At 42.5% G+C, this 24250-nt stretch overlaps 1 long non-coding RNA gene across 1 annotated transcript in view; it reads right to left on the reverse strand.

The window, feature by feature from the left end:
• The window catches only part of LOC139756500 (uncharacterized), a 684713-nt gene that overhangs the window by 507876 nt on the left and 152587 nt on the right, over positions 1–24250 (reverse strand). Inside the window, exon 2 of the long non-coding RNA XR_011714361.1 lies at positions 1489–1556. This is a non-coding gene — a long non-coding RNA (uncharacterized lncRNA). The remainder of the gene's footprint in view (positions 1–1488; positions 1557–24250) is intronic.

Below are 24250 nucleotides of genomic sequence, written 5' to 3' on the forward strand. Positions count from 1 at the left end.
AGTATATCTGGCGCAAGAATAATTACCCTCGCTAGGGAGAGAGTTAATTCCATGTTCCCTTCCAGTCCCTGACCCCAATGACGTCACAATGAGTCTGGGTTCCCGGCTCCACTATTCCTCGTGCAGCGGTTCTTTACAACCAACTGAAACTCCTCAGTATAAGCTCGAGATGCAAAAAAAATAATAACGTATGTTTCTGTAGAAATATCTACCATCAGTCAAGATACATCGTCAACAGAACTCAGTGTTTCACTGCGTGTTTCCCAACCACCAAACTTTCACTCAGAACTAACTGTATTCATCACAATACCTATGACTTCCATCCATGAATGATCGAGTGCCATCAGGTGCAACACTACTGCTGACGTTCTGAATGAACACAAATAACGAGACAACAATGCCGAAGCCAAGTCGAATAACCTATAAACCTCGTCAGGGAAAGACGGCCACTTACAGGGTATCATAGCTTCACCACGAGAACAATGCCCAAGGTTTCCTCCACCTCAGAAGGTTCCCCTGGAAATTTCCCTCTTCATTCTTTCCTGTTTACTTTTTCCTCCAGCCCGCCAACGGGTCCACACCTTTAAGCGGTGCAGGCTCCGCTACCTGCGGACTCTGACCTGTTGTACTAAGTCACACACAGTTATAGATAACACTGCAGTGCATATTGTTGGCTCAATAAACAGTGTCGAGCTGTCAATAGCAAGAGGAATGAACATGGTAAACGAGGGTAAAGTCAAACCAAACACTGGAGAAATGACGCACACTGGGACATCGCTCTGGATCATTATGCTATGGACAACATTCCGCCGCAACGTAATCACAGACTGAAGAAAATCGTTACCCTGTCTGCAGCTGGCCGAAGTGCTCCCGTTACTGGGGCTTCTCAAGTTAGTGTTGTGAGTGTCTCCTACATACGGGATATTGATCTTGGGTCTCTGGCTCAACTGAATTCCATCTCGTGTATTCCAGGAACATCAATCATTAGGGCAAATAACGCTGACTTTACCGCGACATTAAGAGGCAGGTGGTTATGTAAACAAACTCCACCACAATACAGGTCGCCTACCAGGAAAATGCCAACGTTCACCAAAGTTGCTCAACTGTGAAGGATGATAACACTCAGACTAATCAATCCATAAATCCACCATAATTCCTCGAGTGAAATATGATGATGGATATCTACGCAACGGTGGTGCTAGGCGCCTCCCAGTAGCTTCAAGACAACGTGCTGCCCACAGACTGGCGTTCCCTCACACCATATTTGCACTCTTGCAAAACACGACCCCCAACACACACACACACACACACACACACACACACACACGAGAAATGTGTTAACGGAGTCCCGAGGAGAGTAAACACAGCGAGCAAGGCCAAACATGTGGGCAGCGCATCAGGGGAGAGGGCCAATGTGATGCACGGTTGATCGATTGTCTTAGGTGGACCGCATGCGGCCCTCAAGGTAAACAGAAGCACGTGACTTACCTTTAGTGGACGGACGATGGAGATAGTTTCGATAGTGGCTGTTGGCGCCATTCTGATGCTCGTTCAACCTAAGCGTGGCCGTGACGACAGGCGAGCAGAGCAGAGGATGTGGCATGAAGACATCAGCATAGGCCGAGGGCGGAGGGTTGTGGAGGGTGTGGCGTTGTGTTGCAAGGTGGAGGAGCCACGTCCAGCAGGGAGTGACCGGCAGGGAGCGTGGAAAGAGAAAACTAAAGTTTAACATTTACATCTGACACGATATACTGCAGGACCTATAGCTGTACACGATATACTGCAGGACCTATAGCTGTACACGATATACTGCACGACCTATAGCTGTACACGATATACTGCAGGACCTATAGCTGTACACGATATACTGCAGGACCTATAGCTGTACACGATATACTGCACGACCTATAGCTGTACACGATATACTGCAGGACCTATAACTGTGCACAATATACTGCACGACCAATAGATGTACACTTTGTATTCCCACGACCCAACTACTGTACTACTGAAATGTGTGTAACCATCACTCACCACATGAATACATACATCTACAGTGCATGTCTATTGTCATGATACAACAGTTCATTCTGTACCTTCATACATGTACTCGAGTGAGACAACTGTGAGCAATGACGGAGGTAAACTGAAAGAGAGTCAAAGGTAAATCATGGAGGACTACAGTTAAGGTGTAACGGTTTACCAGCGACTTGCCAGCCCCCGCCATGCACGACATGAATACCTGGCAAGGACACCCACTCCCGCCCTTGAAAACTAGACACGCAGGCAAAGCAAAATTTTCAAAAGTTTTAGAGAAATAACGCCTGATATAAACTACGGAATTCATGAGGTAGTTTACGTAAACTTGACGAGAAACAGACTGGTCTGGTCTCCACGGTGTCGATCAATACAGAAAGACTATGATCTTTAAAAATCTGTGTAACACCAGATCCACCGAGCCACCCACCAGTGCCCAGGGATTCACACGGGTAACACCATGAAAAATCCACCGTCACATCAGTGATGAAGAGAGACCAATATCCCCTGCAAGCAAAGGTCAGACAACATACCTGCCTGCACCGACCGTTACCCCCTCCCTCACTCCGCTCTGTATGACACGGATCCGCCAGCCTCACAACACAAAGGAAATAACCCGAGTCAATCTATTTACTCGTCTGCCATGCGAGTCATCTGACTCCACTACTACTCATGGGTCTGTTACATCCTCGAGCCATGCTTCTCACCCAAACACGTGGAACATGGCTGTAATGAAACTATATATATATATATATATATCATACTTATACTTTGTCGCTGTCTCCCGCGTTAGCAAAGTAGCGCAAGGAAACAGACGAAAGAATGGCCCAACCCACCCACATACACATGTACATACATACACGTCCACACACGGACATATACATACCTATACAATTCAAAGTATACATACACATATATACACACACAGACATATACATATATACACATGTACATAATTCATACTCTCTGCCCTTATTCATTCCCATCGCCATCCCGCCACACATGAAATGATAACTCCCTCTCCCCGCATATGTGCGAGGTAGCACTAGAAAAAGACAACAAAGGCCACATTCGTTCACACTCAGTCTCTAGCTATCATGTATAATGCACCGAAACCACAGCTCCCTTTCTACATCCAGACCCCACAAAACTTTCCATGGTTTACCCCAGACGCTTCACATGCCCTGGTTCAGTCCACTGACAGCACGTCGACCCCGGTAAACCAAATCGTTCCAATTCACTCTATTCCTTGCACGCCTTTCACCCTCCTGCATGTTCAGGCCCCGATCACTCAAAATCTTTTTCACTCCATCTTTCCACCTTCAATTTGGCCTCCCACTTCTCGTTCCCTCCACCTCTGACACATATATCCTCTTGGTCAATCTTTCCTCACTCATTCTCTCCATGTGACCAAACTATTTCAAAACACCCTCTTCTGCTCTCTCAACCACACTCTTTTTAGTACCACACATCTCTCTTACCCCTTCATTACTTACTCGATCAAACCACCTCACACCACATATTGTCCTCAAACATCTCATTTCCAGCACATCCACCCTCCTCCGCACAACTCTATCTATAGCCCACGCCTCGCAGCCATATAACATTGTACAAAGGCAAAGGGGATGAAGGTGAGTGCTCAAATTACAGAGGTATAAGTTTGTTGAGTATTCCTGGGAAATCATATGGGAGGGTATTGATTAAGAGGGTGAAGGCATGTACAGAGCATCAGATTTGGGAAGAGCAGTGTGGTTTCAGAAGTGGTAGAGGATGTGTGGATCAGGTGTTTGCTTTGAAGAATGTATGTGAGAAATACTTAGAAAAGCAAATGGATTTGTATGTAGCATTCATGAATCTGGAGAAGGCATATGATAGAGTTGATAGAGATGCTCTGTGGAAGGTATTAAGAATATATGGTGTGGGAGGCAAGTTGTTAGAAGCAGTGAAAAGTTTTTATCGAGGATGTTTGGCATGTGTACGTGTAGGAAGAGAGGAAAGTGAATGTCGGTTTGCGGCATGGGTGTGTGACGTCTCCATGGTTGTTTAATTTGTTTATGGATGGGGTTGTTAGGGAGGTGAATGCAAGAGATTTGGAGAGAGGGACAAGTATGCAGTCTGTTGGGGATGAGAGAGCTTGGGAAGTGTCAGTTGTTGTTCGCTGATGATAAAGCGCTGGTGGCTGATTCATGTAAGAAACTGCAGAAGCTGGTGACTGAGTTTGGTAAAGTGCGTTTAAAGAAGAAAGCTGAGAGTAAATGTGAATAAGAGCAAGGTTATTAGGTACAGTAGGGTTGAGGGACAAGTCAATTGGGAGGTAAGTTTGAATGGAGAAAAACTGGAGGAAGTGAAGCGTTTTAGATATCTGAGAGTGGATTTGGCAGCGGATGCAACCATGGAAGCGGAAGTAAGTCATAGAGTGGGGGAGGGGGCGAAAGTTCTGGGAGCGTTGAAAAATGTGTGGAAAGCGAAAACGTTATCTCGGAAAGCAAAAATGGGTATGTTTGAAGGAATAGTGGTTCCGACAATACACACACACACACACACACACACACACACACACACATATATATATATATATATATATATATATATATATATATATATATATATATATATATATAGTAAGTAAGAAGTAAGAGTATTAGTGAAAGAGAAGAGAGAGGCATTTGGACGATTTTTGCATGGAAAAAATGCAATTGAGTGGGAGATGTATAAAAGAAAGAGACAGGAGGTCAAGAGAAAGGTGCAAGAGGTGAAAAAAAGGGCAAATGAGAGTTGGGGTGAGAGAGTATCATTAAATTTTAGGGAGAATAAAAAGATGTTCTGGAAGGAGGTAAATAAAGTGCGTAAGACAAGGGAGCAAATGGGAACTTCAGTGAAAGGCGCAAATGGGGAGGTGATAACAAGTAGTGATGATGTGAGAAGGAGATGGAGTGAGTATTTCGAAGGTTTGTTGAATGTGTTTGATGATAGAGTGGCAGATATAGGGTGTTTTGGTCGAGGTGGTGTGCAAAGTGAGAGGGTTAGGGAAAATGATTTGGTAAACAGAGAAGAGGTAGAGAAAGCTTTGCGGAAGATGAAAGCCGGCAAGGCAGCAGGTTTGGATGGTATTGCAGTGGAATTTATTAAAAAAGGGGGTGACTGTATTGTTGACTGGTTGGTAAGGTTATTTAATGTATGTATGACTCATGGTGAGGTGCCTGAGGATTGGCGGAATGCGTGCATAGTGCCATTGTACAAAGGCAAAGGGGATAAGAGTGAGTGCTCAAATTACAGAGGTATAAGTTTGTTGAGTATTCCTGGTAAATTATATGGGAGGGTATTGATTGAGAGGGTGAAGGCATGTACAGAGCATCAGATTGGGGAAGAGCAGTGTGGTTTCAGAAGTGGTAGAGGATGTGTGGATCAGGTGTTTGATTTGAAGAATGTATGTGAGAAATACTTAGAAAAGCAAATGGATTTGTATGTAGCATTTATGGATCTGGAGAAGGCATATGATAGAGTTGATAGAGATGCTCTGTGGAAGGTATTAAGAATATATGGTGTGGGAGGAAAGTTGTTAGAAGCAGTGAAAAGTTTTTATCGAGGATGTAAGGCATGTGTACGTGTAGGAAGAGAGGAAAGTGATTGGTTCTCAGTGAATGTAGGTTTGCGGCAGGGGTGTGTGATGTCTCCATGGTTGTTTAATTTGTTTATGGATGGGGTTGTTAGGGAGGTAAATGCAAGAGTTTTGGAAAGAGGGGCAAGTATGAAGTCTGTTGGGGATGAGAGAGCTTGGGAAGTGAGTCAGTTGTTGTTCGCTGATGACACAGCGCTGGTGGCTGATTCATGTGTGAAACTGCAGAAGCTGGTGACTGAGTTTGGTAAAGTGTGTGGAAGAAGAAAGTTAAGAGTAAATGTGAATAAGAGCAAGGTTATTAGGTACAGTAGGGTTGAGGGTCAAGTCAATTGGGAGGTGAGTTTGAATGGAGAAAAACTGGAGGAAGTGAAGTGTTTTAGATATCTGGGAGTGGATCTGGCAGCGGATGGAACCATGGAAGCGGAAGTGGATCATAGGGTGGGGGAGGGGGCGAAAATTCTGGGGGCCTTGAAGAATGTGTGGAAGTCGAGAACATTATCTCGGAAAGCAAAAATGGGTATGTTTGAAGGAATAGTGGTTCCAACAATGTTGTATGGTTGCGAGGCGTGGGCTATGGATAGAGTTGTGCGCAGGAGGATGGATGTGCTGGAAATGAGATGTTTGAGGACAATGTGTGGTGTGAGGTGGTTTGATCGAGTGAGTAACGTAAGGGTAAGAGAGATGTGTGGAAATAAAAAGAGCGTGGTTGAGAGAGCAGAAGAGGGTGTTTTGAAGTGGTTTGGGCACATGGAGAGGATGAGTGAGGAAAGATTGACCAAGAGGATATATGTGTCGGAGGTGGAGGGAACAAGGAGAAGAGGGAGACCAAATTGGAGGTGGAAAGATGGAGTGAAAAAGATTTTGTGTGATCGGGGCCTGAACATGCAGGAGGGTGAAAGGAGGGCAAGGAATAGAGTGAATTGGAGCGATGTGGTATACCGGGGCTGACGTGCTGTCAGTGGATTGAATCAAGGCATGTGAAGCGTCTGGAGTAAACCATGGAAAGCTGTGTAGGTATGTATATTTGCGTGTGTGGACGTATGTATATACATGTGTATGGGGGGGGGGGGTGGTTGGGCCATTTCTTTCGTCTGTTTCCTTGCGCTACCTCGCAAACGCGGGAGACAGCGACAAAGTATAAAAAAAAAAAAATATATATATATATATATATATATATATATATATATACTACAGGTGTCCCTCCCTAACACACACACACAGACACACATGGTATATATATACAAGGTTTAGGGACGTGACAACACGTATGATGCTGACTGTTAGTAATCACATGAGACAATATGACGGCCGGGGCTGACTATGGCGGGGGAGGGGGCCATTCCCCCCTTCTGGAGGTGTATAACATACAGTCAACTTACTGACAATTAACATAAACGTTTTCGTCTATAAAAAATGAAGATAAATTCATACCTATGTATATAGTTAACCGTTTCAGTGATTTACTCTAGTTACCACCGAATTCTGTCACTCTCGTCCCTAAAACTCTTGACGTTTGTTTATTATAACGAACATGTCTCGTAACTACACAACAATACCACTTTGTCTCATGGGAAACAACTGCCCATGATCATTATCAACCATCTTGTCTTAGCAAACTTCATCAATCTATTTTCATTTAAAAATGGCCACCGGACTCAGAACACAACAATCACAATCAATTGTAATAGAATTTTACAGATATTTTGTGATTTAATCAAATCTCCAAATAACTCAAAAAGATTTAGTTAAATGATAATAATAATAATAATAATAATAATAATAATAATAATAATAATAATAATATCAATAACAATAATAATGATAATAATAATAGTAATAGTAATAATAATAATAATAATAATAATAATAATAATAATAATAATAAAAATGTGTTTGATGATAAAGTGGCAGATATAGGGTGTTTTGGTCGAGGTGGTGTGCAAAGTGAGAGGGTTAGGGAAAATGATTTGCTAAACAGAGAAGAGGTAGTAAAAGCTTTGCGGAAGATGAAAGCCGGCAAGGCAGCAGGTTTGGATGGCATTGCAGTGGAATTTATTAAAAAAGGGGGTGACTGTATTGTTGACTGGTTGGTAAGGTTATTTAATGTATGTATGACTCACGGTGAGGTGCCTGAGGATTGGCGAAATGCGTGCATAGTGCCATTGTACAAAGGCAAAGGGGATAAGAGTGAGTGCTCAAATTACAGAGGTATAAGTTTGTTGAGTATTCCTGGTAAATTATATGGGAGGGTATTGATTGAGAGGGTGAAGGAATGTACAGAGCATCAGATTGGGGAAGAGCAGTGTGGTTTCAGAAGTGGAAGAGGATGTGTGGATCAGTTTTTTGCTTTGAAGAATGTATGTGAGAAATACTTAGAAAAGCAAATGGATTTGTATGTAGCATTTATGGATCTGGAGAAGGCATATGATAGAGTTGATAGGGATGCTTTGTGGAAGGTATTAAGAATATATGGTGTGGGAGGCAAGTTGTTAGAAGCAGTGAAAAGTTTCTATCGAGGATGTAAGGCATGTGTACGTGTAGGAAGAGAGGAAAGTGATTGGTTCTCAGTGAATGTAGGTTTGCGACAGGGGTGTGTGATGTCTCCATGGTTGTTTAATTTGTTTATGGATGGGGTTGTTAGGGAGGTAAATGCAAGAGTTTTGGAAAGAGGGGCAAGTATGAAGTCTGTTGGAGATGAGAGAGCTTGGGAAGTGAGTCAGTTGTTGTTCGCTGATGATACAGCGCTGGTGGCTGATTCATGTGAGAAACTGCAGAAACTGGTGACTGAGTTTGGTAAAGTGTGTGAAAGAAGAAAGTTAAGAGGTAATGCGAATAAGAGCAAGGTTATTAGGTACAGTAGGGTTGAGGGTCAAGTCAATTGGGAGGTGAGTTTGAATGGAGAAAAACTGGAGGAAGTGAAGTGTTTTAGATATCTGGGAGTGGATCTGGCAGCGGATGGAACCATGGAAGCGGAAGTGGATCATAGGGTGGGGGAGGGGGCAAAAATTCTGGGAGCCTTGAAGAATGTGTGGAAGTCGAGAACATTATCTCGGAAAGCAAAAATGGATATGTTTGAAGGAATAGTGGTTCCAACAATGTTGTATGGTTGCGAGACGTGGGCTATGGATAGAGTTGTGCGCAGGAGGATGGATGTGCTGGAAATGAGATGTTTGAGGACAATGTGTGGTGTGAGGTGGTTTGATCGAGTAAGTAACGTAAGAGAGATGTGTGGAAATAAAAAGAGCGTGGTTGAGAGAGCAGAAGAGGGTGTTTTGAAATGGTTTGGGCACATGGAGAGAATGAGTGAGGAAAGATTGACCAAGAGGATATATGTGTCGGAGGTGGAGGGAACGAGGAGAAGAGGGAGACCAAATTGGAGGTGGAAAGATGGAGTGAAAAAGATTTTGTGTGATCGGGGCCTGAACATGCAGGAGGGTGAAAGGAGGGCAAGGAATAGAGTGAATTGGAGCGATGTGGTATACCGGGGTTGACGTGATGTCAGTGGATTGAATCGGGGCATGTGAAGCGTCTGGGGTAAACCATGGAAAGCTGTGTAGGTATGTATATTTTGCGTGTGTGGACGTATGTATATACGGGTATGGGGGTGGGTTGGGCCATTTCTTTCGTCTGTTTCCTTGCGCTACCTCGCAAACCCGGGAGACAGCGGCAAAAAAAAAAAAAAAAAAAAAAAAAAAAAAAAATCAATAATAATAATAATAATATTAATAATAATAATAATGATAACGATAACAATAATATCAATAACAATAAACGACACAGTGCTCTTCCATAACAATCTTGTTGTGAGGTTTTTATCGTTGTTATGTTGACAAGTTGTTCATGACCCCCCACCTCCCCCCCCCGGGCCCAGGTTGGGCATACCCACCCTGCTGTTCCTGGCCAACATCTACAGTACACACGGTCACATATCATCACACCTTGTACGTGTCTGGCCCTTCAAGTATTCTGTCAGTGTCTTTTCAAGACATCTCAGTGATTTCTGAATTCACCTTCCCTATTCCATGCCACTGTTGTGTCTTCCACTGTGAAAACACTTTCAAAATGGTTATTCAGTTCCTCACATATCCTTCCTTACGTCATGCCTAACAATCCAACGCTCTGAATTCCCTCGTCTGATTAGCAGTTGTGTAGCTGTCAACTGACTCCAGATGAATTTGGGGAAGACTGGTTTTTCTTTTTTTCACCTGTCTGAAGATCCTCCACGATGATATTTTCAAGGCTTCTATGTTCCTCCTTCCTGCTCCTGCCTCACTCGATCCTTGATCTCTTATACCTTGTAAACACCGGCTCTGCTGGCTGGCTGGCTGGCTGGAGTGTCGTCTATATGTTCGTCACTGCACATCTCAACGTTCCATTCCTTTTTGACATCTTACGTTACCCTCATCTTTCCTCGATCTTGCTATCTCCTCCGTACTGGAGGCTCGAGGCATCATCGTCTCTACTCCTTCACTGTCGATTTCTCAGAAATAATCGTCTAAAAGCCTCGGTTCCTGACTACTGAACCCCATTTCCCAATCCATATCTCAAAAAAAAAATGTTGAGGTGTCAGTCTGTCTGTCTGTCTGTCTGTCTGTCTGTCTGTCTGTCTCTGTCTGTCTGTCTGTCTGTCTGTGTGTACACATAGGAGTACAGATATGGTACATATATGCAAGATAGCACACAAATAATCATCATACACCAACACACGAGCTGGAGCCCCAGGAGAATAAACCTCTCTCCCACACTGCACACACACACACACACACACACACACACACACACACACACACACACACACACACATACACACACACACATATACACACACAAGCCTCCACTTCCACACAGATCAATACTCATTCTTTCCGTGCCACACAACCACCTTCACTACACTCCCTGTCTGAGCTTCACTCATCACAAGAGCTGGTCATTCCCTCCACAGGTAGCCAGTGTCTCCAGACCTTCAGCCGACCTCCCCACTTCACTCACGTCTGAGCACATTACTTGTTCACCATCAAGCGCTACATTACAAATGGGGGAAAGCAACGGAACCATGAGAAAGGTGACTGTGACACAGCAGACAATAACAGTCTGCCTCACTTATGCATCAGTACATGAACGCTCCTCTCACAGGGCAGGTGACGCTCATGGCTAAGTTGTATTATCATCATTACACAACCCCAGGTGCTCTTTACATGAGCCCTCTGGAACTGGTCCCGCTGTCGGATTCGAGAAGGCATCTCGCCTTGCTGAAGGGCTGGTGTGACCTGTAGTTTCCCATATACGAAACTCATATACTAAACAAACTCACTTCCTCAGTTTTCCCGTAATATAATATTCTAAAGAAATTGGAGACCTAAGACGAAAAAGGAAGTCAAAACGTAAGTTACATTGTTAATATGATCTTAAACCACCAGGGCTGCGTGGTATCACACCTGATGATGTATATTCCCTTTATATAGTCATACAGAACACCGATCCACCGGAAGACTTCACAATGAGGACAGGTTCTTACTGCATCATAACTGGACACTCATAATCACACACTGTTATTCCCGAAAGTCTCTCACGATCGTAACTCTTGGTTGTCAAATATGGAACAAGAACTACGCCTGGATCTGCCCCTTCACATAGCAACGTAACATTATATTTATACATGGTATACATAAACTGAAGTTACCATGAAAGCAACGCCGGATAAACGACGGAGTTCTTAATGGATTTTTCACTTATGATAAATCCCTCACCGCTGGCACGTCACTCTGCTTCGTGTGCACAGCCTCCGTCCGTGGATAACGTTCCCAACAAAGACGTATTACGTGTGGTGGATGTTGATACAGTCCAGTCTCAAACACGAGGCCACCAGTCAGCCAAATGGAATGTCCTTATTCAGGAAAGAAGATAATTCACATGGCAGACATCAGCACAACCTAAGGCACCATAGCTGATCCAAGGGCGAAGACAATACCAGGGGACTCCGTCTCCAGACTTGGAGGCCAGTGGACTCCGTCTCCAGACATGGAGGCCAAGGGACTCCGTCTCCAGACATGGAGGCCAAGGGACTCCGTCTCCAGACATGGAGGCCAAGGGACTCCGTCTCCAGACATGGAGGCCAGGGGACTCCGTCTCCAGACATGGAGGCCAAGGGACTCCGTCTCCAGACATGGAGGCCAAGGGACTCCGTCTCCAGACATGGAGGCCAGTGGACTCCGTCTCCAGACATGGAGGCCAGTGGACTCCGTCTCCAGACATGGAGGCCAAGGGACTCCGTCTCAGGACATGGAGGCCAGTAGACTCCGTCTCAGGACATGGAGGCCAGTGGACTCCGTCTCCAGACATGGAGGCCAGTGGACTCCGTCTCCAGACATGGAGGCCAAGGGACTCCGTCTCAGGACATGGAGGCCAGTGGACTCCGTCTCCAGACATGGAGGCCAGTGGACTCCGTCTCCAGACATGGAGGTCAGGGGACTCCGTCTCCAGACATGGAGGCCAGTGGACTCCGTCTCCAGAAATGGAGGCCAGTGGACTTTGTCTCAGGACATGGAGGCCAGTGGACTCTGTCTCAGGACATGAAGGTGTTAAGTGCACTATAGCCAGCCAGACAGCGACAATCTCGTGCACTGTGTCTAGTGAGACACAAAAAACATGTGAACAAGATATTTCAAAATGTCGACATAATTCAATCTATCTTGAGAACAACCACTTCGCTACGTGCACTATGCTCAAATCAGCCAATAGAAACACACCAAACGACCTGACCAGCTTCATCCCTCCGTCTGATGTACATATGTACACTTGTGTGCGAGGATTCTGCCACCTCACTGGACCTGCGCAGACCTCAGGAGGACGAGTGTCCGTGTTCATCCAGGATGGGAGGGACGGAGTGGCTTAACATATGAGGTTAACGTTGAGTGTAACAAGTCTCTCCTCATAACACAACCAGTAACATACACACACACACACACACACACACACACACACACATACACACACACACACACACACACATACACACACACACACACACAGACACACACATACCCCCCCCCACACACACACACACATACCCCCCCCCCACACACACACACACACACATACACACACACACACACATACCCCCCCCCACACACACACATACACACACACACACATACCCCCCCCCCCCCCCCCGACACACACACACACACACACACACGAATCTCGATCAAACGGAGGCCTTGTTAGGTAGCACGTGACGTCATCAGTTTCCTAGGTGATTAACGAGTTCTGAAGTCATCAAAATCCCTCATTTTCTGGATCCACCACACACGGTACACTTGCTACGTACGAACGTACGTCAACAAGAACAATGTTATCATCATCGTCAGTATAAAGTACGACCGTTAGATATCTGGACGACACTGCTATCTATCATGTTATCTATCATGTTATCTGTCATGTTATCTGTCATGTTATCTGTCATGTTATCTGTCATGTTATCTATCATGTTATCATACAGATGATCGTTAGATATCTGGACGACTACCGTTATCTATCACGTTATCTGTCATGTTATCTATCATGCCATCTATCACGTTATCTATCATGTTATCATACAGGTGATCGTTAGACATCTGGACAACTACTGTTATCTTTCATGTTATCTATCATGTTATCTATGACGTTATCTATCATTTCATCTATCATGTTATCATACAGTTGATCGTTAGATATCTGGACGACTACTGTTATCTATCATGTTATCTATCACGTTATCTATCATGCTATCTATCATGTTATCATACAGATAATCGTTAGATATCTGGACGACACTGTTATCTATCATGTTATCTGTCATGTTATCTATCATGTTATCTATCATCCTATCTATCATGTTATCATACAGATGATCGTTAGATATGTCGACGACAAGTGTTAACTATCATGTTATCGCACAGGTAGTACAGTAATTCCAGTTATCTTGATAAACTTAACTTTAATATGAGACACGTCCTTAACGAAGAGAAAATTATCAGAAGAAAAACGTATCGAAACTTGGGTCAGACTGGTGATGCTCACTGTGGCCCAACCTTAACCAGAGCGAACTACACAAGTCTGAAATAATTTATGAAGTTCGCTAAATACTTAGTGTTTTACACTTTGGCACAAACCTTCATATCATGCGAAACTGGCATGAAATTCTTGACGAGCGGTATTTTCTGAAATACGTGTAACGAACTGGATTCTTTCCGAATATATATATATATATATATATATATATATATATATATATATATATATATATATATATATATGTATATTTCATACTATTCCCCATTTCCCGCGATAGCGAGGTAGCGTTAAGAACAGAGGACTGGGCCTTTGAAGGAATATCCTCACCTGGCCCCCTTCTCTGATCCCTCTTTTGGAAAATTAAAAAAAAAAAACAAGAGGGAAGATTTCCAGCCCCCCGCTCCCTTCCCTTTTAGTCGCCTTCTACGACACGCAGGGAATACGTGGGAAGTATTCTTTCTCCCCTATCCCCAGGGATATATATATATATATTTTTTTTTTCTTTTTCTTTCAAACTATTCGCCATTTCCCGCATTAGCGAGGTAGCGTTAAGAACAGAGGATTGGGCCTTTGAGGGAATACCCTCACCTGGCCCAATTCTCTGTTCCTTCTTTTGGAAAATAAAAAAAAAACGAGAGGGGAGGATTTCCAGCCCCCCGCTCCCTCCCCTTTTAGTCGCCTTCTACGACACGCAGGGAATACGTGGGAAGTATTCTTTCTCCCCTATCCCCAGGGATAATATATATATATATATATATATATATATATATATATATATATATATATATATATATATATATATATATATATATATATAACTAAAGTCTCACACGAACCTCGACTGCTGTCGCTCATTTGGCCTTCTGGCGTGAAGTTTGGATGGTTTTCTAATAAGTATTTCACCTGAATATTAATAATTCATATTGAACAAGTCATAAGTCTATAACTGAAATTGAAATCTAAGCAAATCTTATGATTACATGCCAATTACATGTCAATTCTTCTGCTACAGCAGGAACTGTATCGAGGTCTGCCTTGAATCTGTTTCCAGCTATTTGAAAAAAAAAGTAATTATTCATTTTCAGTAACAGCGGCAAAACTATGAATTTCACTGAAAAAAACAATTCTTCTTGATTATACAGGTCAAAATCCCGTCGTTATTATCCATATTTGAGCCAAGTCTGTCTATAACAAAGAAGAAATTTGTGTCTTAACTAAAAGCGGACATGCTGGTGGACGGTGGTCGTGGGTAAACAGAGCATCCCTGGGACGTACATCCCTCTCGAGTATGATTCAAACTGGACCAGAGTTTGAGACGAGAAGATTAAGATAAGAAACGTTGACGGATGGATGACAACGGCGGATAATAAGATATGACAAACGTTGACATGACCTTTGACCAGGTGACATGAATACTGAATTCAAGTACACGGAAAACAAATGTGCATCAAGCTATTAACAACTTACAAGAGACCCAAACTACAAGATACATCAAGACTTTATAGAAAAGGTCCAGAGAAGAGCAACACAGATGGCAGCACCTGAGTTTACAAAGCTCTCATGTGGAAAAGTTCGACGCCGTATACTACGTACCCACGAAGGGGAAGGAGATCATTGTGGAGACAACTTTCAAGCTTCTAAACCAGCTTGACAACGGAGGCAGTCAACACCTCTTCGTCAGAAGTAAAGGTACAACATCCAAAGACGATCTCACGTTCCCGAGCCACAGACGTCTTAGAAGTGACGTAGCGAAGCACCTCCGTGGTGTGGGCGGTGTGTGGGGGAACAAGTTACATGACGATATCATAAGTTGAGTGAGTCTCACGAGCAGTATGACAGGAGGGAAGTTTGAAAAGCTGGGGACCTCACGAGTGTAGAACTCCCTTCTCGTTCTGCACAAATGAGCAATTACAGTGTTAGATGAAGCTCGTGTTTGCTTAACTGAAAAAAGTAGTTACAGGAGGGAGGGGAGAGTCCTTATATATGATTTTAGATTGGTGAATATGTCTGGTAGAGTGTCCAGGAACACCTACCTACCTACCTACCTACCTACCTACCTACCTATCTATCTATCTACCTATCTATTATCATTAATCCATTCGAGATCTAACAAGTGGATCAGGTTCATACAGTCTCCGCAACATATGCACTTAACTACTGATAGGTCAACTGAAACATCATTCATACCATTTCTGAGAAAAAAAAAATCCATTGCATTCGATCCTTAATCAATCCTTTAACCTCTTCATCTATATCTCGAGCCCTAATCTCACTACATCTATCAATCTCTACCTGGTACATATTAATGCACACATTCATCAGAGTGTACCATCTGCAGGACCAAACCATCGTAAAAGACTTTCTATAATACATTTACCTCTGTAATGACTTCTACATGCTAGACTCTCACACATCACCATTCTTTATCTATCTATCCTTCTAATTCCAACCATACAATTCAATTTATCCATCATTACTGATCTTATGTAGGATTTACGTTGACTTATGTACGAAAGATTTTGCGTCCAAACAGTAGCACTGGGATATCATGCAAGCATTACCCACACATAAGGCTCAACTATTTTTACCACATTCTCCAGTGCTCTCAGAGCATCCGCAGAGGACATCGACTTTCAGCTTCAGCTTTACCACTAACGTCCTTACAATACTTTACTCCTCCTCTACAACATCCAGTTCCTCACCATGCAAAGCTGGCGATACAATCTGATCTCCCATCTCTTTCAAAATCTCGGGGCTTACTTCTACCCGCATTCTTTCTTATGCATCCTCCACACACATACCAGCCTACTTCATTCTAACTCCTCCTCTCCTTCATTTACCTTACACACACAATCCTCTCCATCAACAACTGCAACAACTCACATTTTGTTACTCCATGTTAGGCGTCGTCTGCAAAATACATATTACACATCTTACAACCTAAACGCCCTCCGTGCACGCATGTCAGACCACTTACCCACACCACCACTAACTCTCACACATTACTTGTACTACTTCTCATACCACGGCAGTAATGCATGCAAACATAAAGGCAAATTTGCTAACTCGAGTAAAGAAAAGTATATTCTCTTCTACTGGATTGTTAACATGTGGAACGATTTGCCAGTTAGAGTGGTTGAAAGCAGTTATAGTTTGTTGAAAGCAGAACTACAGATAAGTTTAAGAATAGACGTAATAAATATTTCACATCAAGTCTACGGCTCAAAATATTTGCGCCTCGTTAGTCACACTGACAACTGGCGGGTTATTCTCTTTGAATTACCTGTGTACCTTTTACCATACTAATCTGCGAGTTACTGATGTCTTCCACGATCACAGCACTATATCCACAAATGCACCATACACCTTTTCTTCTCTTTCAAATCTTTTCCACTACTTTGAGGTTAACCTTTTATTTCTCCCATTTAATAATCATATGTTACTCCCCAATTTGTTTAAATCCTTTAATGTGAATGTAGTCTTCAACAATAACAATACTATGAAGAATATCGTAATCGAAAACTCGCCAGAAAATTCTGCGGGCTGTGTTTATAGAATACCATGTAAAAGCTGTAATATCTTTGTTGGGCAGACTGGTATGGATTTCTATGTTAGACTTAAGCAACATAAATATAGTATAATAACAGGATAAGAATCAAATGCTTTGTTTAATCATGTTGAAAATTATGACTGTTGTACTGACTGAGGTAACGCTAGTTCAGTTTTTAAATGCACCTCCTTTACCACGAGAAATTTGATCGAATCTTCTCTTATTAAGTAAACAAAGAATTTTAACATGAATGGTTGTGAAGGTCTATACACACTGGATAGCTTTGTTGTAAGCAAAATGTTTAAACAGTTCCCTGTCTTGTCCACGTAATAAGATTTTATGACACGCATGATGCCAGACCCGAACACCAACAAACGGAAACCTGTGTGCCAATGGCGTCTTAGCTCCACCTCTTTTCTGTGTTGTATATAAACTGACGTCCAAAGTCTTCTATCTCATTCTTGTATCTCCACTGACGATGTGACCATGACACGAAAGTGTACTTGGGAACTTATCGTGTTTCATTTTCCTCGTGGTTACCAGCAAATACTAAATCACACGCACCAGTAACCAACTGCAATATATATATATATATATATATATATATATATATATATATATATATATATATATATATATATATATATATCATTTAGGAGATGGCAGTGATTGGGGCATTCAGCTGGGTGTGTCATCATCTCTAACATGACAAAGCAAATATGTTACGTAGACAACCTCTTCCTTTCCTATCTTGCTCCTCACCAACAAGGGATTCACTTCCAGGCGTGTTTCAAACGCCATCACTCACTATCCTACCATACACGATATCAACTCCACCAATTCCTAGATCATGCTCACACTCACACTTACTTCCCGTGCTTTAATATGAGTGGAATAATTATTGTCTTCGGCCAGTCACTGGGCACCAGACCACTTTTCAAAATGCTCCCACATATTTCTCAGGTCCACTCCACACCAGTTCAACCTCCACTTTTCATCCACCTCCACTCTTGATCCAGCTCCACTCTTCATCATTTCACTCATCTCTGCCATATTTTCCCCTAGTTTTACCAACTTTTAACATTCTTATTGATCGTCATATTTCCTTCTTTGTGATTCTCTCTCTCTCTCTCTCTCTCTCTCTCTCTCTCTCTCTCTCTCTCTCTCTCTCTCTCTCTCTCCTACAATACCAATAGACAAGTACCTTTAAACATTCCCAACCAGATCTTCATCTTCTTCTCTCCATCTCCTATCCACGTCATCCTTCCCACGTTCACCAAGACTTTGTATCCAATATACTTCCACTCCTCACACACATGTGCCTCCTTACGTATACCTGCCTTCTACTCCGACTCATCTCCTATCAGAAAAACTTCTTAGCATCTTACAAACTAAATCATATCTATCCAAAGACCCTCAGTTACTCTGCTTCCACTGGTATGTAACCTATACCATCAACTGAACATTCTGTTTTGCATATATTCTCCTTTATCTATCTACTCTTTTATTTCTTGTTGATTGATCTTATCTCTTAACCTTCCTTCACCATCTCTTCTTAATTCCTCATTCCACTGTGTCCAACAAACTGGTGAAACGATGTCCGAATCAGCCACCTGCTGACACAGACGAGTGATTCAATTCCCTCTCATCAAACTTCAGCCTCGTAATGTTGTTTCTTTACTGGCGTTCCTAGAGCGTACGTAATTCTAGATATGATGTAAAATCAGAAATCCAACACTAAGTATGGCAGTCGCCCACAGTCAACCCAGCTGTTCATCTACCTTTAGGGGTTGGTCGATAAAATGGGCACCTGTCTCCGGCTAGGTAAAAAAGAAAAAAAAAAAAAAAAAAAAAAAAACAGAGAAGGGGGCCCAGTGAGGATATTCCCTCTAAGGCTCAGTCCTCTAACGCGGGAAATGGTGAATATGTTTTTAGTTTTCCAAAAGAAGGAACAGAGGAGGGGGCCAAGTGAGGATATTCCCTTAAAGGCTCTGTCCTCTGTTCTTAACGCTACCTCGCTAATGTAGGAAATGGCGAATAGTATATATATATATATATATATATATATATATATATATATATATATATATATATATATATATATATACTGTAAAGCGTAAATGAAATGGCCTTGATTAGCGTCTCAACTGGCCGTGCCGTCTCAGTTAACATAAAAAAAATATTACTGCCAAACCTCAGTGACCAACAGGAAGTTTGTAAACCCACTTGTTGCCTCTTGCTAGTGCGTCAGGTGTTCCAGTGTGTCACTATGTTGCCCACATTATCACATCTTAATACTTATAAACCACAGGAGAGACCACACAGCTGTGGTGGTGCAGTGGATGCAGCTTCTCCAACTCGTTGAACATCTACAGCTTCCAGGTGGTGGAAACACCACAATATCTGATCATAAATGTGATGCATTTGTTCCGACACATCAAAAGCCCGTGTACACGCAGCACTGAATTAATTTCCACCAGTCCCATTTTAGCAAAGTTGATTACAGTAAAGCTCCATTTTTTTTTCAGCTTAAATGAAGGTCAAGCCTGTGTGATGTTATGAAATATCAGATCATTTAAAAATCTAAAAAAAAAAAAAACTTCGACGGAAATTAAAGAAAAATGAGAGAACCAAATTGAACGTTGAATATCAACAAACTCAATATAACGACAATGAGCGATATTCCAACATTAATATGTTAATAAGTACACCAACACACTGGGTCAGCCACTTCCTTCTGCTCAACAAAATCAAACATAAACAACATGAATTGTATGATCTCTGGCAACGAAGAGGCAGACGGACCGACACACGAGCCGAGCTTACCGGCAGAACATGAACCAGAGGGGCAGGTTACACCTTCCTACATACTGTCTCTCCTGACTCATCTCTACTCTCTCGTCTGAGAAGGAAACTCACAAGATAACACTGTCACTGAAGACAACCTAAGAAGTGACGTAAAATCTCCCTTCATGGGGTACTCAAAGTCCCTTATCATGGGGTACTCAAAGTCCCTTATCATGGGGTACTCAAAGTCCCTTATCATGGGGAACTCAAAGTCCCTTATCATGGGGAACTCAAAGTCCCTTATCATGGGGAACTCAAAGTCCCTTATCATGGGGTACTCAAAGTCCCTTATCATGGGGAACTCAAAGTCCCTTATCATGGGGAACTCAAAGTCCCTTATCATGGGGAACTCAAAGTCACTTATCATGGGGTATTCAAAGTCCCTTATCATGAGGTACTCAAAGTCACTTATCATGGGATACTCAAAGTCCCTTATCATGGGGAACTCAAAGTCCCTTATCATGGGGAACTCAAAATCCCTTATCATGGGGAACTCAAAGTCACTTATCATGGGGAACTCAAAGTCACTTATCATGGGGTATTGGAGGTCACTTATCATGGGGTACTCAAAGTCCCTTATCATGGGGAACTCAAAGTCCCTTATCATGGGGAACTCAAAGTCACTTATCATGGGGAACTCAAAGTCACTTATCATGGGGTACTCAAGGTCACTTATCATGGGGTATTCGAGGTCACTTATCATGGGGTACTCAAAGTCACTTATCATGGGGTACTCAAAGTCCCTTATCATGGGGAACTCAAAGTCACTTATCATGGGGAACTCAAAGTCACTTATCATGGGGTACTCAAGGTCACTTATCATGGGGTATTCGAGGTCACTTATCATGGGGTACTCAAAGTCACTTATCATGGGGTACTCAAAGTCCCTTATCATGGGGAACTCAAAGTCACTTATCATGGGGAACTCAAAGTCACTTATCATGGGGTACTCAAGGTCACTTATCATGGGGTATTCGAGGTCACTTATCATGGGGTACTCAAAGTCACTTATCATGGGGTACTCAAAGTCCCTTATCATGGGGAACTCAAAGTCACTTATCATGGGGTATTCGAGGTCACTTATCATGGGGTACTCAAAGTCACTTATCATGGGGTACTCAAAGTCCCTTATCATGGGGTACTCAAAGTCACTTATCATGGGGTACTCAAGGTCCTTCTATCATAGGTGCGAACATCCCAACCCCGACCACCCCAAACCACAACATAACCCCTGAAAAACCTCCCTGGGACACACAACTAACTCTTCCCACCACTTGTAACATGGAAGTAAAGTACAACTCTCTCATATGGACTTACACACACACACACACACACACACACACACACACACACACACACACACGCACGATGGTGACGGCTGAGTATTGCAGGATATGTAACGTAACACATGTCATAACACGAGGGGAAATCTGTACATGTCTGTACTGGTTTACATTTTGTTGTACAAGAAGCGAAACTCACACATGGTGACGGAAGGGACAAGAAAGTACAATAAGTTTACATACGAATATATAAAATCGATTTTAATGTAAGAAATAATACGGTACATTATGTTATACTAGAACAACACACGTTCACGAGGAACGTTACGAGGCCATTAGGTAATTGACAGTCAACTAGCATATTTCCGTAGGCTCGTGTCACACAGCAGGTGACCCACGTCAATCCTACTGATGAGAAAGTTATCCTTTGATGGTTGTGGGGGGGGGGGGGGGGGGGGGGGGGGCCAGGGGGGGGGGGGGTGATGGATGTGGGCAGGTCAGATTCACCTCCACAAACAAACCATTTTAGAAGTTGATATTACGACTATATATATATATATATATATATATATATATATATATATATATATATATATATATATATATATATATATATTCTTTTCATTAATTTGCTTTGCCGCTGTCTCCCGCGTTAGCGAAGTAGCGCAAGGAAACACGAAAGAATGGCCCAACCCACCCACATACACATGTATATACATATACATCCACACACGCAATATATACATACCTATACATCTCAGCGTACACATATATATACACACACAGACACATACATATATACACATGCACATAATTCATACTGTCTGCCTTTATTCATTCCCTTCGCCACCCTGCCACACATGAAAATAACAACCCCCTCCCCCCAAATGTGCGCGTGGTAGCGCTAGGAGAAGACAACAAAGGCCACTTTCGTTCACACTCAGTCTCTAGCTGTCATGTAATAATGCACCGAAACCACAGCTCCCTTTCCACATCCAGGCCCTACAGAACTTTCCATGATTTACCCCAGACGCTTCACATGCCCTGGTTCAATCCATTGACAGCACGTCGACCCCCGGTATACCACATCGTTCCAATTCACTCTATTCCTTGCACGACTTTCACCCTCCTACATGTTCAGGCCCCGATCACTCAAAATCATTTTCACTCCATCTTCCCACCACCAATTTGGTCCCCCACTTCTCCTCGTTCCCTCCACCTCTGACACATATATCCTCTTGGTTAATCTTTCCTCACTCATTCTCTCCATGTGCCCAAACCATTTCAAAACACCCTCTTCTGCTCTCTCAACCACACTCTTTTTATTACCACACATCTCTCTTACCCTATCATTACTTACTCGATCAAACCACCTCACACAACATATTGTCCTCAAACATCTCATTTCCAGCACATCCACCCTCCTCCGCACAACTCTATCCATAGCCTACGCCTCGCAACCATATAACATTGTTGGAACCACTATTCCTTCAAACATACCCATTTTTGCTTTCAGAGATAATGTTCTCGACTTCCACTCATTCTTCAAGGCTACCAGAACTTTCGCCCCCTCCCCCACCCTATGATTCACTTCCGCTTCCATGGTTCCATCCGCTGGAAAATCCACTCCCAGATATCTGAAACACTGCACTTCCTCCAATTTTTCTCCATTCAAACTTACCTCCCAATTGACTTGTCCCTCAACCCTACTGTACCTACCTACCTTGCTCTTATTCACATTTACTCTCAGCTTTCTTCTTTCACACACTTTACCAAACTCAGTCACCAGCTTGTGCAGTTTCTCACACGAATCAGCCACCAGCGCTGTATCATCAGCGAACAACAAATGACTCACTTTCCAAGCTCTCTCATCCACAACAGACTGCATACTTGCCCCTCTTTCCAAAACTCTTGCATTTACCTCCCTAACAACCCCATCCATAAACAAATTAAACAACCATGGAGACATCATACACCCCTCCCGCGCACCTACATTCACTGAGAACCAATCACTTTCCCTTCTTCCTACACGTACACATGCCTTAAATCCTCGATAAAAACTTTTCACTGCTTCTAACAACTTGCCTCCCACACCATATATTCTTAATACCTTCCACAGAGCATCTCTATCAACTCTATCATATGCCTTCTCCAGACCCATAAATGCTACATACAAATCCATTTGCTTTTCTAAGTATTTCTCACATACATTCTTCAAAGCAAACACCTGATCCACACATCCTCTACCACTTCTGAAACCACACTGCTCCTCCCCAATCTGATGCTCTGTACATGCCTTCACCCTCTCAATCAATACCCTCCCATATAATTTACCAGGAATACTCAACAAACTTATACCTCTGTAATTTGAGCACTCACTCTTATCCCCTTTGCCTTTGTACAATGGCACTATGCACGCATTCCGCCAATCCTCAGGCACCTCACCATGAGTCATACATACATTCAATAACCTTACCAACCAGTCAACAATACAGTCACCCCCATTTTTAATAAATTCCACTGCAATATATATATATATATATATATATATATATATATATATATATATATATATATATATATATATATATATATATATATAATGCTTGTAGGCACAAGGAGAACGAAATACGAAAATTCGAGTGCTTTCATGATTCATTTTCCATGTCGCAACCAAGGTATTCGCGAATCACGTGTTCTTTTGTGATTCATCTGCATATATATATATATATATATATATATATATATATATATATATATATATATATATATATATATATATGAAGATCAGTGTGGTTTCACAAGTGATAGAGGATGTGTGGATCAGGTGTTTGCTTTGTAGAATGTATGTGAGATTTAAAG

The sequence above is a fragment of the Panulirus ornatus genome, chromosome 22 (genome assembly GCF_036320965.1).
Source record: "Panulirus ornatus isolate Po-2019 chromosome 22, ASM3632096v1, whole genome shotgun sequence".
In the NCBI taxonomy this organism is placed as follows: Eukaryota; Metazoa; Arthropoda; class Malacostraca; order Decapoda; family Palinuridae; genus Panulirus; species Panulirus ornatus.